The 15519-nt window shown below is 41.7% G+C and overlaps 1 protein-coding gene across 1 annotated transcript in view; it reads left to right on the top strand.

The window, feature by feature from the left end:
* WDFY3 (WD repeat and FYVE domain containing 3) overlaps positions 1-15519 on the top strand; it is a 5086165-nt gene that overhangs the window by 2295475 nt on the left and 2775171 nt on the right. The gene's annotated exons all lie outside the window — the stretch shown is intronic.

The raw sequence follows: 15519 nt of genomic DNA, 5'->3' as shown, positions 1-15519 counted from the left end.
AGGCCATGCACTTGACCAGCTGTGAAACAAAAGTAATGTTTATATAGGACCAAAGGTACCATGCCCTACATGCAGAGAAAAACTTCCTGCACTGCTTTTGTTAATATAATGAATCCCAAAATTAGCAAGAAATAGAGAAAACTGTAAGTCTTTGTCAGAGAAATTCCTGTTTATTTTTATCCAAATGGGTGCCAGCAAATAAGCTACTGATCTGGTTCCTACCCAGCCCCAGATGATGTTCAGATGTTTTATTTCCATTCATGTCCTGCTTCAGCTTTGGGCTCCACCAGTTTTCCATGTGCTTTTGCCATTGCTTTCCACCAAATAATATTGCATTTAACAATGATTCTTTGGTTTCAGCATCAGGGTTTTAACTGTCCGGAGGGAATGTGCCCATCCCGCCTGTTTGTTGTAAGCACTATGTACAGCTCAGGCAATTCTTCAGGATCATTTCCATTAGTGGGTATTAGTTGAGCTCAGGGTACCAGCCTGCCTAAGGTAGCTGTGGTCTATTTAATTTTTCCTATAATATCAGATATGCAGAGATGTCTTTTCGACCATCCTTTTGAAAACCACATCAACCTGTCATGCATATTGCAGCCATTGTAGGAATCCCCTTCTATTACTAGGGTTCATCAACACGGTTTCCCATCCTTGTCTGGTTGGCATTCCAAAGACTTTACTTTGTATGGGAACCCAAACTGCTGATTTTACAAATGAGTACCATTCTTCACCACCATACATGGTGGAGAATGCTTTTTACAAAGCCATACAACGTAATTCATTGTTTTGCTGCTGCACTTTTACTGAGGTCACCAAAAGTAGTTGTGATCGTTACAGTACCCATACTTCCATACCCAATGGTTGCATTCCTCAGGAAGCAATGACTTTGGTTTTGTATCGTTTTGGCTCTTTTTGATGGCAAATATCTTTGATAAAAGTTGATTTTTGTATCCAAGTTCAGAAAAAGTAGTAAGCACAGCTGAACAGTTAGTGCTGTATTTTGTGTGTCTTGAGATATTTTGAGATATATGTTTTCCAATAAATGAACAAAGGTAGTGACAATTTTAAAATCATTCAGTTTTAAATTGATATTCACTAGTCTCTCATAGTAGCGTGTGTGTGTGTGTGTGGGGGGGGGGTCAAGGCAGTAGTCTGCCACAAGTAACAATTATTTATTTTCTTTGTTGTAGTAGTATTAGTGTGGTGTGCAGTGAATCTTGTTCCACCAAGTCCCTGTAAAACCACACCCACCTAGCATACATATTGCAGCATTCGTGAGAATTCCCAACCATTACTAGAGTTCATCAAGACAGTAATTGATTTCCATTCCCTGTCTGGTTGACTTTCCAAAGACTTGAGTCTGTGCAAGAACTCTGATTACTGATTTTGTAAACAAACCCCATTCCTTACTTCCACGTACAGAAAATGTGTTATTGAAGTTCTTACATTATTAGCAATTGCCTTGCTATTGCACTTAATTGTAATCACTAAAATGTATGTTTTAATAGTTAAAGTGCCTCCCCTTCTGTGCCTACAGGTTGCATTCCTTTAGAGGTAATGAATATCTGGTAGTACAGTTTTGGTTCATTGTGATGGAGGATGTTCTGCATAAAGGCTGAATTTATTATAGCTAAGTTCAGAAAGTCACAAAACGCACTGCTTTGCATCCTTCTTTGTGTCTCCTGAGATGTCTATGCTAGGCATTTTCAGCTAGATGAACAAGAATAGTTGCAAGAATAAAAATATTCCATGGTAAACTGACATTGACAAGTTTTGTAAAGCTGGTTTCACTCTAAAGTAGAAATTGGAGTATATATTCATAATGGGTAACACGGATACATTGTCTACCAGTGTAGAACACAAGTTACATAACTGAGCTCATTGAGCATAGATGCGTAAATAAGAGGATGAAGGCACCTTGTCTGAATTGTAAGATTGCTGCAGCTGTTTTATCTTGCCTATTATTCCATCTTTCAAGATTTTTAAAACATTTATATAACTGCTCAGCAAACTAGATCCAGTTTTATGACTGGTTAGAAGAGAACTTGGTAGGAGAGCATAGTAGACATGGCCTACCTGGATTTCACCTGGTCATTTTATCAGTCCTACACAGCCAGCTGCTAGGAAAATGAGATGAGTTTTGGGAGCATGAACTAGATTTAAGGAACTGGATTACTATGTACCTGTATATTAGGGCACAGAGGATTGTGGAGGGAAAATAATGTAAGGAATAAGTTAAGAAAAAATGGAGTGTCATAGAGGTTGGTCATAGATCCAGTACTCAGAGCTGTAAATAGGGTGAGGAGAGAGGGCTGCAGCTGCCCTGGGAACATGGTGTTAGGGGATGCGATCCCCAGGGGAAATGCAGTACCAGCACTGATTTATGAAGCCCTGACTAAGTTGCGGCATTATAAATGAATGCCAATACCGGAGTTGCAGCTGAAGAGTTTATTATGCCATAGTAACTGTGAGAAGCTACATGTTGTAATTGTAGAATAGCTTTTTTTCTTTAACTCTTCGAAGACACCAAATGACACAGCTACTGATTGTTTTAGATGTGTTTGAGTCAACTTGTTTGCTAATGGGACAGAGTTAGGTGCAGTAAACAGGCATTTAAAGTTTTAACTGCAAACAAATGCAAAGTATTATACTTGGGCCAAAGAAGTATTAGTGTGAAGTCTTAGGATGTTCATCGTGTTTCACTGTTGCAGTCATTACAATTGGATTCTGCAGAAGGACTTATCACAAGCAAGCAACAGTGAATACACTCGAACATTTACATTTATGGTAAGTACACAACTGTACTTTCTTTCCATCTTCTGTAGAGGTGCAGTAGAGAGCATCCTCACCTGCAACTTCACAGTGTGGTTTGGAAGCTGCACAGATATAGAAAGGAAGGAACTACAAAGAGTGGCGAAGGTTGCAGAGAAGGTAACCGGTTCCAGTCTTCTATCAATAACATCTTTGTTCTGCAAGAACATCCAAAAGGCTACCAAAATAATACAGGATAACACATCCTGTGCATGGATGTTTTAAGCATCTGACATTGGGCAGGAAATATTGCAGCATCCGCTGCAGGACCACAAGATTCAGTAACAGTTTCTGCCCTACAGTAATTAGACGTCTGAACTCAGGCACTAGTCCTAGGGCTCTGGACACATAAGTCAGTTTTTATATTTGAGCAATATATACTTACATATATGCCAAGTATGTGCGATATTTATTTATTATGTCCATAGTCAGTATTATTTAACTCACTCAAGTGCAATATTAGACAAATAACTTGGTGACTAAATGGGAGATTATAACACTTCAATCAAATTTTCGAAATATGAATTTGCCACAGAAAAGTAGCTGAGAAAGACTTGCCTAACTCCCATGTTGCTAGTCATTGTTTTCCTGATGATCTCCATCTTCCGTCATCAGACTTTGGTTCAGGTCTAAGGTACTTCTGATTCTTGTAGTCAACCCTTGTGCTTTTTTTTCTCTCAAGCATTGCTTTAGAACACTGGAAAAGGTTTCACTAACAAAGTCTCACTGTGAGATTTGTTGTCAGAAGATTGAGAAGCAGAGTTCCTTTCTGCTTCCTGGCTCACTGTTTGCAGGAAATACTCTCAAGACAGATGGATATAGCATCTGTCTCTCAAAATTCCCTATTTGCTAGGATAAATTTGCCGCTCTTTTGTGTGGTGTACAGTGAATAATCGTTTTCCACACTCTGTCTCTAATTTTTAATACTTTTCTGTCGCACTTCTGTCAGGATCAACTCTTTCTGCTGGAATGATTGTATATTTACTGTTACAGGACTTGACTGCTTTTCTCATGGCCAGGTTTGCAACATACAGGTGTATTGCCCTCTCAGTTAATTTATCTTGCTGTGAAACTCCAGTTCAGTGTTTTTGTATTTTCACAAAAGTAATATAGCTTATTCCTTTGTTTCTGTGGTACAGCAGAAAATCTCAGGTTTTCTCTGCTCACTGTGTCTAACTCGTTTTGAAGTAGCTCCTCTTGAGAATCCTCATGCTTACCCAGCCTATTTTTTATTTCATCTTCTGTCTTTTGTAGTTTTACCAGCTCATCTGAAATGCTAGTTAAAGCTTCTTCTATTTTTTCTTGCCTTTTGTTATTTGAGTTGATGTATTCCTTCAGTGTTTCATTTATTTGAAGCACCTCTGAGTGGATTTTATTAAATTACTGGAAGCTATCTCATGTAGCAAAACTGAAACTTGAACTGTTTTTTGCTGAATAGCTGCAAGATTCTCCCCAGTCAGAGTTTTTGCCTCTCCTTTTCTGGTTGACTTCTATTCAGGATCTTCAAGTTACTTCCTTGCTGGCATCACAAAAGTGTAAATAGCCAGTAATGAATTCTACCCAGAGAGACAGTTCCACTGGCCCTTTTTAACAGTTTCTGTTTTCACGTTTTTGAGAGCTCAAATCAGCCGGTTCATCAGTGTACAGCCATCATTGAAGTCAATTCCAGTCCCCTTTTGCCTATGTTTATTTTTAAAACCCTACATAATCTCCTTTCTCCATTCCGACACTGGCTCAAATCTTACGAGTAATTTCTGTTACTTTATGAATGGTGATGTCCTTCATGGATGCATCTGCAGTCATAACAGCTGGGTTGTCCTGTCGTCAGGCAGCCCTTCAGTCGGCCGGATTCCAAAGTCCGGGTCCGGCTTCGGCTGATGTCGCACTTCACCCGACGTCATCTCTGTTGGTCTTCGGGTATAAAAGCATCAGCCGACGCCATTTTCCTCAGTCTTTCTTGCCGCGTGCCGGAAGCAGAAGCTGTTCGCAAGTGCGGTCGGTCGGATCCAGAGATTACTTCTACGAATACTACTTCAAGACTTCTAAAGCTAAGTACCCGTTGGGGACTCTTTCTTGCCTCAGCCGATGTCAGAAAAAGTTAATAATTGTTTAACCTGTGGGAAACAAATACCTCATAAAGATTTCCACTCTTACTGTCTGCGTTGTTTACGGCCAGCCCACGACGTAGCAGCCTGTTCGCCTGTGCTTCTTTCAACCGACGAGCGCTTAGGCGTCGTTCGGAGTTTGCAGAACAGTTTTCGGTTCTGATTTTGCGTACATTATGTCGCCGGATCCTCCGACTACACTTTCTGCCAAAAACGCAAAGATAAAGACCGACACTGCGGTCCGTGGTTTCGCCGAAACCATGCTTAAACAAACCATGAGTGTCTCGGTTTCGGCGAAACCGAGAAAACTGAGCAAAGTACAGCTGAATCTATCTCTACAGCTGAGGCCCCTGCTACAACTCTTGAACCAACCTCAGAAGTTTTATCCACTCGGCGGCTGCCAATGACTTATCAGACACCATTCCCTTGGATGTCTCTACCCCAGCACGTGGTGCTGCTAGGCCTCCAGCAGCCATGTCCATTAAGGCCTTCGCCAGGGCTAAAGCAGCCAAGACTTCTAAAACAGTGCCTGTTAAACCCCCTCAACCAGGCCCTCTTCTAGTTCTCAAATGCTTACTTTGGCAGAAGATTTAATTTCATTAATTAGAGGATCTCAATCTCACCCAGACAGGGCCTCTCAGCCCCCAGAGAAGAGACCTAGGGCAGAGCCCCCTGAGCCAGTGTCCTCTGATGATTCGGCTGATGAATCAGACATAACTGACCAGCCAGAGGCCCCTTTCTCCAATTTTGAAGATTCTGATGCTGAAGAATCTATTCCAGCTGCTTCTCCCCCAGAAGAATTCTCCTTTGGGGAAACCTTACATGCCATGCGAGAGCATTTCCAATGGCAGCAACAAGATTTTTCAGATTCCAGAAAAAGACTTAGAACCTTTCTACGCCTTCCACAGCACAGGCCCTTAGCTATACCTCCTGTTCTCCCTGTGGTAGATGATGCTTTCAATGATGTCTGCTCTGCTCCAGATTCATTGCCCCCAGCCCCTGCCAAACCAGACAGATTTTACAGGGTGCCAGACACTCATCACCACCTTTACAAGGCACCTCTTGCAGACCCCGAATCTATATCCCAGGGTCCCAAGGCAGTAGCCGCGACCATAGCTAAAAACCCTATTCCTTCTGAAAGGGAAGCAAGGTCATTAGACAGATGGGGTAAAAAGGTTTACACTTCAGCTACTCTCTCAGCTAGAGCTTTAAACTGTCAATTTCACATGATACAATACCAAGAGTTTATGCTTGATCAGTTAACTAAAAAGCTAACCACTGATGAATCTCTTGACAAGAAATATGTATTAGAAATGGTAAATAACATACAACAGGTTAGTAACCATTCTTTAAAATGTGGCTATGATGCACTGGAGGCTTCATTTAGATCAGCCATGACTGGCACAGTGATAAGAAGGCATGCATGGCTAAAGGAGCAACCTACCGGATCATGTTAAAGCTAAGTTGCTAGATGCTCCTATGGATAAGACAAGTTTGTTTGGTACACCTGCCCAGCAGGTTATAAAGAAAATGGAAGAAAAAGCAAAATTAGTCCAAATGGTTAAAGATTTCCTGCAGGTTCAACCCCCAAGGTTTAGCAGGAACTGGCCTGCCAAAAATTGGTCCTTTCCTGACTCCACAAGATTTCAAAGGGGCAGGAATAGGCGTTCAGAGGCAGAAACCAATCTAGAGGTGGTGCCTACAGAGGACGACAGTGGCAAGGTAACAACAGAGGCTCAGACACAACCACTGCCACTACAACAGCACAGCCTCAGTGACTTAATCCTAAACCCGCCTACCAGGGAACAAATAGCAGCTCCTCTAGGCGGAAAGTTAACCTTATTTTCAAAGAACTGGCACCACATAACAAAAGACAAGTGGATTTTACAAACCATAGATCAAGGTTACCGATTCCACTTCCACACTTTACCAGTCAAAAGAGGAATGCCAAATCTACCTCCAAATCAAAAAGCAGAAGCTCTACAACAGATAATGGAGTTAGCAAACATGAGAGCTGTGGAAAAAGTACCAACAGCAGAGCAAGGAAAGGGGTTCTACTCCAGACTATTCCTAGTTCAAGAAAGGAAAAAGTTGGAGACCAATTCTCGACCTGTCCACCTTAAATACATACATCATTGTACCAAAATTCAAAATGCTGACCCTACAGCAACTTCTTCCCATGTTGGGCAAGGAGTGTTGGCTGGTAACTCTAGATCTCGAGGCATACCTGCACGTCCCCATTCGACCAATATGCAGACGATACCTCAGATTTCTTGCAGGATCAGAGCACTATCAATTCTCAGCATTGCCTTTTGGCTTATCTACTGCGCCCAGAGTATTCACAAAATGCCTGGCATCAGTAATCGCCCATTGCAGACTACAGGGAATTCAAATTTACCCATACCTGGACGACTGCCTGCTACAAGGGGACAACAAAAGCAAGTTGACAACAGATTTACAAAGGGTCATTTACTTGCTACAAGCACTGGGATACACAGTCAATTTACAAAAGTCAAGGCTGATACCATCCCAAACAAGGACATTCTTGGGAGCGGAATTGGACACAGTAAGACAAATGGCATTCCTAACTACAGAAAAACAAAAGAACTCCCTCTTTACTTCTTGGCACTAACAAAACTGAACAAGTTAACAGCAAGAAAGGTACTGCAGGCCTTGGGCTTCATGGCATCATGCATAATTTTGGTCCCATTTGCCAGACTTCATATGAGAAAACTACAGTGGTACCTAAGGAATTTATGGTCCCAGCACAGGCACAGCCTAGAAACAGAAATCCCACTAATTCCATGCATAAAACAGGAGTTCCTATGGTGGGCTCAGGCATGCCAGTCAAACCCAGGCCTTCCTTTTCACAGATGTCAAGCAAGCCAGAACATCACAACAGATGCCTCAGACCTAGGATGGGGGGCCCACATGATGGACAAACGCGTGCAAGGATTTTGGACTCAGGATCAACTTCACCTGCACATCAACCTAAAAGAAATGCTGGCAGTAAAACTGGCAATTCAAAAGTTCAGACCATTTCTCAAAGAGGGCCAGTTGATGATAAGGACAGACAACACCACAGTCATGTGGTACATCAACAAACAGGGAGGCACTCATTCATACCCCCTATGCAGAATGACTTTGGAACTGTGGACCCTGGCACTCAGCTACAACATCCAGCTACAGGCAATATTTGTACCAGGAAAAGAAAATACTCTAGCAGACATATTAAGCAGAACCACATCAGATGCCCACGAATGGCACCTGCACCCGGACATCTTCAAGACCATCACAAAGAGATGGGGAATGACTCAGATAGATCTATTCGCATCACCTCACAATCACCAGCTCAAAATTCTGGCTCCAAATCTTTTACAAAGTAATTTCTATTGCTACTTTATGAATGGTGTTATTCATTATGGTTGTGTTCTTCTCCTTACAGACTTTCATCCTAAAATCCTAGTGTGCCTTTTTTTCTGTTGAACACCCCCCAACACACACACCTTTTTATTCTCATCCTTTTCCATTTTGAGTTATAATCTTCTGCTTGAGTTTTATTATATTGAAATATGGTAGACCTGTAGCTTCAAATACCTTTTCACATCAGGTAATCATAAGCCGCATTGCGTGCATTGTTCATTTGGGAGAATTGACTTATCCCACGTACCTTGCCCATCAAGTCTCTACCAAATAAATTCCCTTCTGAAAAGCTGTTCATTGCCATTCCCATCTTATCTGTTTGGTAAAGGTATTCCTGACCTGCTAAAAGACTAAAGCAACAAAATCAGTTTCACTGCATGCATCTTTCCACCCATTTCCATAATTACAGTTTCCACTTTGCTTTAATGTTGCATTGATTTCTGATTAGTCTTTTACCGCCTATATGATTAGCTGCTTAAAAAGTAACATAGCGAGAATCCTTTTAAAGTCCATACTCCATAAAATGCACTTCATCTTGTCTTGTCCCTATAACACAGATATTACTAGACTAGACAAGTTCATACATGAGGTGCATAGTTTACTTTCTCTAGTTTTGTTTTACCATTATTTTTATATCACGAAGAAAATCAAGAAACTCTCAATGTTCCACAGCACCTGCAAATTGTATTTTTTTTAGTCTTATCAAGTAGAACATATCTGCAAACATAAAAAGTCCGTCAAATGTAACCCTGAGCATGGGATTGTGTTGCACCAGCAGGAAAAGTAGAAAAATAATCAAACTGACAGCGGCCTTTATTTGCTGGTGTCAAGCGGCCTTAACAGAACACTTCACTGGTGAAACCAACAAATCAATGTAATGGAAGGGGAAACCAGCCACAAAGTAACTCAACAAATCAGACTTCCAAAATTCCAAATAGAAATCACTGCGCTAGTACTAGCAGTAATAGAGCAGTAAATCCCTTTAATCTGCAGTGGCGCTTTAGCCATGCGGCTTCAGACTGTTATACAACATACAAAACTCACAACAGTTACATTTTATAACACATGTCCTCACCCCTATTAATGGTTGAAAAAATTCATCATACGTTTCAAATACCAAAACGATTTGATTTGAAATCCAATAATGCATTCATGTGAGAAGCTAGCAGCCCTTACGGCATGAGTAACTGAATGGTAGTCAACAATCCTACCTATACCTCATTTAATAAAAATAGCATCAACACAAACAGCAGAATAAAGCGAAAAACCCTCACTAAAAACATTCACTAAAAACATTCTTATACTCAGCAGCATTGTTCATAATGGTTAAGAACAACAAAGTAGTATGAAGGCACTCAGTGTAGCTGTTTAAAACATAGATTAATTAAATCTCGAATAAACCTACTACTAAAACACAAAAAACGTGTACATTAACTGAACCTATACTTACACATATACACTCGTTTTTCCCTTTCTAAGCCTTTAAAACCTTTACGTTGTATGCATAGCTGCTCATGCTGTTTACCAGCAGCTACATTATGTTGAACTAAATGGCTACTAGGGTGTCATCGATCAGTCTATTCTTAAAAAGTGGACTACATTTCACTCACGAAGCTAAGCGTTCAGAATTCTAAAGTTCTAAAATGAAAACATTCTCCATGCACGGAGGATTATATACATATGTACATGGTGTTTGGAACTAAATGTGCAGGATTATACTTATAGAACATAGTGTTTTGGAACACTTTTACTTAACCTTTATAAATTCATCACTGAAAATTCACTTAGAAAAGATTCTTGTTTTTAAAAAAATAAAATAAGATCTCTAAGGAAACACATGCTCATTACTAAATAATGAAACATCCACTAAAAGCGATAAATGGACATATAGAAATATACCTAGACATTAAGCATACAAATAAAAAACTACTGTAAAGTGTAACAAGGACAATCGAGGGTCAGGACGGGAATCAAAATAAATAAACATACCATTCGACTCAGAACCGACATCCACCCTTTGCGTACGCTAAATTTTAAAGTACGTTTGTATTCCAAGTGACGGACAAGCTGGCATATGCTTATCCTCACATTCTTAAACCAGGCAATGTCACCTACCGACAATGATCGTGGCACTCCTTCTGTGACTACATCGGACCATCCGTGTAGTGGCTAAGTCTAGTACCTATCAACATGGGGTGCAAGCCTAAGTTTTCACATAATGTGGTGTGTGTGTAATGAATGGGAGTGTGGCCGGAGGAAAAGAAAAGAAGAAAGGAAGAGGAAACAATATTAAGAGAAATCACGGAAACAGAGCAAGGGGAAATTTATTACAGGGGGTGAAAGCATTGGGCAGAAGATGAAAGGTGAAGGGGGAGTGAATATGACGAAAGGAAAAGGGAAACAAGGGAAGGTGACGGAGGAGAATGAGGAACATGTAGTGGTGTAAAAATGAAAACGAAGAGAACACGGGCTGGGAGGGAACAACAGAGACTGGAAGGGGAAAAAAAGGGGAGTAATGAATGAATTCTACCCAGAGAGACAGTTCCACTGGCCCACTTGGCCCATTTAACAGTTTCTGTTTTTCCACGTTTTTTGAGAGCTCAAATCCAGCCGGTTCATCCAGTGTACAATACATCATTGAAGTCAATTCCAGTCCCCTTTTGCCTATGTTTATTTTTAAAACCCTACATAATCTCCTTTCTCCATTCCGACACTGGCTCAAATCTTACAAGTAATTTCTGTTACTTTATGAATGGTGTTATTCATTATGGTTATTGTTCTTCTCCTTACAGACTTTCATCTAAAAATCCTAGTGTGCCTTTTTCTGTTGAACACCCCCCCCCCCCAACACACACACACCTTTTTATTCTCATCCTTTTCCATTTTGAGTTATAATCTTCTGCTTGAGTTTTATTATATTGAGAAATGTGTGGAGCCTGTAGCTTCAAAATACCTTTTCACATCAGGTAATCATAAGCACTTGCATTGCATTGTTGTTCACCATTTGGGAGAAGTAGACTTATCCCACATGCACCTTGCCCTCAGTCTCTACAAATAAATTCCTTCCAGCTGTTCATTGTGCCATTTCCCATCTTATCTGTTTGGTAGTATTTCACAGACCTGTATAAAGGGCCAAAGCAACCAAAATCAATTTCACTGCATGCATCTTTCCACCCATTTCCATAATTACAGTTTTCACTTTGCTAATGTTGCATTGATTTCTGATTAGTCTTTTACCGTATATGATTAGCTGCTGTAACAGAATCCTTTTAAAGTCCATACTCATAAATACTTCATCTTGTCTTGTCCCTATAAACACAGATATTACTGAACAAGTTCATACATGAGTGCATAGTTTACTTTCTCTAGTTTTTGTTTTACCATTATTTTTTATATCCTGAAAATCAAGAAACTCTCAATGTTCCACAGCACCAAATTGTATTTTTTTAGTCTTATCAAGTAGAACATGTCTGCAAATAAAGCTAACTTCTATACATTCCTGCACTAGTTATATCCCTGAATTTGCTTTGGCCCTTAAGGTTGTTGCTAACCATTTTAAAAATAAAAGCAGATAGAGGAAGAGGGATATTCCTGCCTTGTTCCACTTTTCAAACACAGCTTTTTCTTTTCATCGAGGAATCCCTCCCACCTAGAAAGTATTATCTCTGACTCTTGCAGTGTATCCTCATTACAACCCTCTGGTTAATCCAAATGTTGCTTTATTACCCCTCGCATTAAATGCCAAGATGACTCTTGAATGCTTGCTTTGCATAAAGAGCTACTAATAATAAGTAATGGTGTCTTTTGAACTCCTGCTTCCCTCTCGGATTATAGTCTGAACCTGTTTTTTCCTCTCCTCTCCCACCACCCTGTGTCATGATATCAGCTGTCCTGATATCCCATCCGCACCTCAGGATCTGACTGCTCCTTCCCTTCCTTGAACTTTTAGAGTGAGCTGAGGCCAGCAGTGGATTTTAATGTTGGTGTCCCTGGGTTGGTGCCAGCAACTTTCACCTGCTTGCTAAGGGGAGGTTCAGATGTACCCTTATTTCCCCCACCCTGCATTCATTGAGACTTCAGCTAATCCCTCTATTGGACCACACACACACATCTGCATATTAGGGAGACATTTCCGACTACTTCCCTTAAAATGAGCACTCCATCTCCATCTGTTTCTTTGAGCTCAGCACTTGTTCAGAACTTCGTTGTAAGCACTAAAATATTTACAAATTGCCTACAACACTCAACTTTCCTCACTTGTCTAGAGAAAAGCAGGTTTGCTTAGCCCTTAATAAATAAGCATACCCTAACCAAGGCATGTCTAAGGGTCCAGCTCCGGTGTTTTCTCCTGTCTACACTTGATGAATCTGTGAAATGCATCTTGGGGCAATGCAACCCAATGCCTGATGTACGACGAACAACCCTCCTCCTGCCACCACCCAACACTACAACCTGTGAGAGGTGCACTTATATAGCCAAGCTGGGAAGCAAAGGCTGCTAACTTCCACCCAAGACTGGACCAATGACAGTCCAAAGGAGGAGGGTAAACACTTGCACCACTACAGTCATCACATGAGTCCCTCCAAAGCTACACCACAAAAACACACACCTACCATTCACGGAGGCTTTCAATAAAATCTGCCCAAACAACAGGGACCTCCAAGCAGAAAAAGCAAACAATCTCACCTCCACCCCCAACACAATTTGGCCACACAGTTCTGACGAAGCTCAGTGCTGCCACACTCAGCCTGTGGGAGGCACTTACAGCATATGGTACCCAGCTTACCCAACACTATAGTCATAGGTGACTCTATGGTCAGGAGCACACTGATGTTCCACTCACCCAGGCTAAACAAGGGAGAAAGTTACATGTCAGCTGCCTGTCAGATTGCTGGGATCCAAGCCACATAATACTGCCTCAAGGTCCTCCACAACAAGGTACAAATGCTGAAAGCTCTATTTATTGTCCATGTTGGTATGAATGACCACAGTGACCATACCTCCCTGGACTACATGAAAGAGAGACATGGAGGAGCTGTGTCCGATCTTGTAGCCCAGTCAGGTATGTCCCAATAGCCTTGAGTAGCATCCTGCCATCACCCAGAATTGATACCACAGGTACAGGGACAAAATGATTGACTTCAACAATTGGCTAAGCTACACCTCTGGGTGTCATTCTAAGGGGATCGAAGTATCTACCTCTGCCTGTGTGATGACATGATGCGACAAACCACGATGCTTTGCTAGAGATGGCCTGCACCTATCAGCCTTGGGATTCCAGATACTGGCAGCTAAGGCTCTGCAGCCCTATAGTGCCTTTTAGGCAAGGAGTTCAAATGACAAACTCACCACTGTAACTGCCCGGTACAAGCAAGCAAAATCTGCAGGGATTAATGCTTACTCTCAATGCTAGAAGTCTAAACCTCAAAATGCACTCCTTTCATTGGCACTCCTTAAAGTGGAGGAACAACCGACATCTGTGCAGTGACAAGGGGAGACCTACCTGGTTCAAGGCTCCAGAGAGCACCCGTTTATTAGAGGCCTACTGAATTCATACCACACCTTTCGGCCACCTAACCTGAACGGCGAAACACTAAAGGCGGAGGAGGCATGTCCATATTCATTAATGATATCCCCACCTCAGGCTAGTTTGCTCAGCATAAATGCATCCAGAGATTATCAGGAGTACAACTATTAACTCTGGACGCAGACCGCCAAACTACAGTGGTACCTAAGGAATTTATGGTCCCAGCACAGGCACAGCCTAGAAACAGAAATCCCACTAATTCCATGCATAAAACAGGAGTTCCTATGGTGGGCTCAGGCATGCCAGTCAAACCCAGGCCTTCCTTTTCACAGATGTCAAGCAAGCCAGAACATCACAACAGATGCCTCAGACCTAGGATGGGGGGCCCACATGATGGACAAACGCGTGCAAGGATTGTGGACTCAGGATCAACTTCACCTGCACATCAACCTAAAAGAAATGCTGGCAGTAAAACTGGCAATTCAAAGTTCAGACCATTTCTCAAAGAGGGCCAGTTGATGATAAGGACAGACAACACCACAGTCATGTGGTACATCAACAAACAGGGAGGCACTCATTCATACCCCCTATGCAGAATGACTTTGGAACTGTGGACCCTGGCACTCAGCTACAACATCCAGCTACAGGCAATATTTGTACCAGGAAAAGAAAATACTCTAGCAGACATATTAAGCAGAACCACATCAGATGCCCACGAATGGCACCTGCACCCGGACATCTTCAAGACCATCACAAAGAGATGGGGAATGACTCAGATAGATCTATTCGCATCACCTCACAATCACCAGCTCCAAAAATTCTGCACAAGGACATTCCACCCACTAGCATGGAAAGTGGATTCTCTCTCCTTCAGCTGGAAAGGCCTAACAGCATATGCATTCCCACCTTTTCCCTTGATACACAAAGTATTACTAAAAATCAAGGAAGAACATCCAAGGATAATCCTGATAGCTCCAAACTGGCCAAGACAACACTGGTACCCACTGCTGAGGAGCATGTCTCGGAACAATATGTGGCCAATACCCCTGATGCCTTTGATGCTAACTCAGAACAACTACAGCACCATACATCCAAACCTGAAAACGTTACAACTGACTGCATGGAACATCACATAGCAGCAGCTAATCAAGAACTTTCCCAAAGAGTTAAAGACATTATTCTTGAAGCACGCAGACCTTCAACAAGAAGGAACTATGCTGGAAAATGGAAAAGGTTTGTCACTTGGAGTTCTGAAAGAGGAAAAGATGTGTCAAACATAGATATGCCTAACATTCTGGAGTACCTGGCCGAACTTCTCTATTCAGGCCTGTCCTACTCCTCCATCAAGATACATGCATCAGCTATTTCAGCAGAATACAGCTTTGATCCACCTGTTTTTTCACACCCTTTGCTCAAACAGTTCCTCAGAGGAATCAAGAATGTAAAACCTCCAAGGAAACCACCATTGCCAGCTTGGGACTTGAACTGCTAGAAAAGTTGACACTATCACCCTTTGAACCAGCAGCAACAGCAGACCTACAACACCTGTCATGGAAAACTGCTTTCCTACTGGCAATTACTTCAGCAAGGAGGGTTTCAGAACTACAGGCCTTAATGGCAGTGCAACCCTTCCTAATCTTCCACCAAGAT

Source organism: Protopterus annectens, chromosome 17.part0 (genome assembly GCF_019279795.1).
Source record: "Protopterus annectens isolate FY-2018-M chromosome 17.part0, PAN1.0, whole genome shotgun sequence".
Classification (NCBI taxonomy): Eukaryota; Metazoa; Chordata; order Ceratodontiformes; family Protopteridae; genus Protopterus; species Protopterus annectens.
The sequence above is the reverse complement of the archived record's forward strand: the minus strand, read 5'-3'. Positions and strand labels throughout refer to the sequence as shown.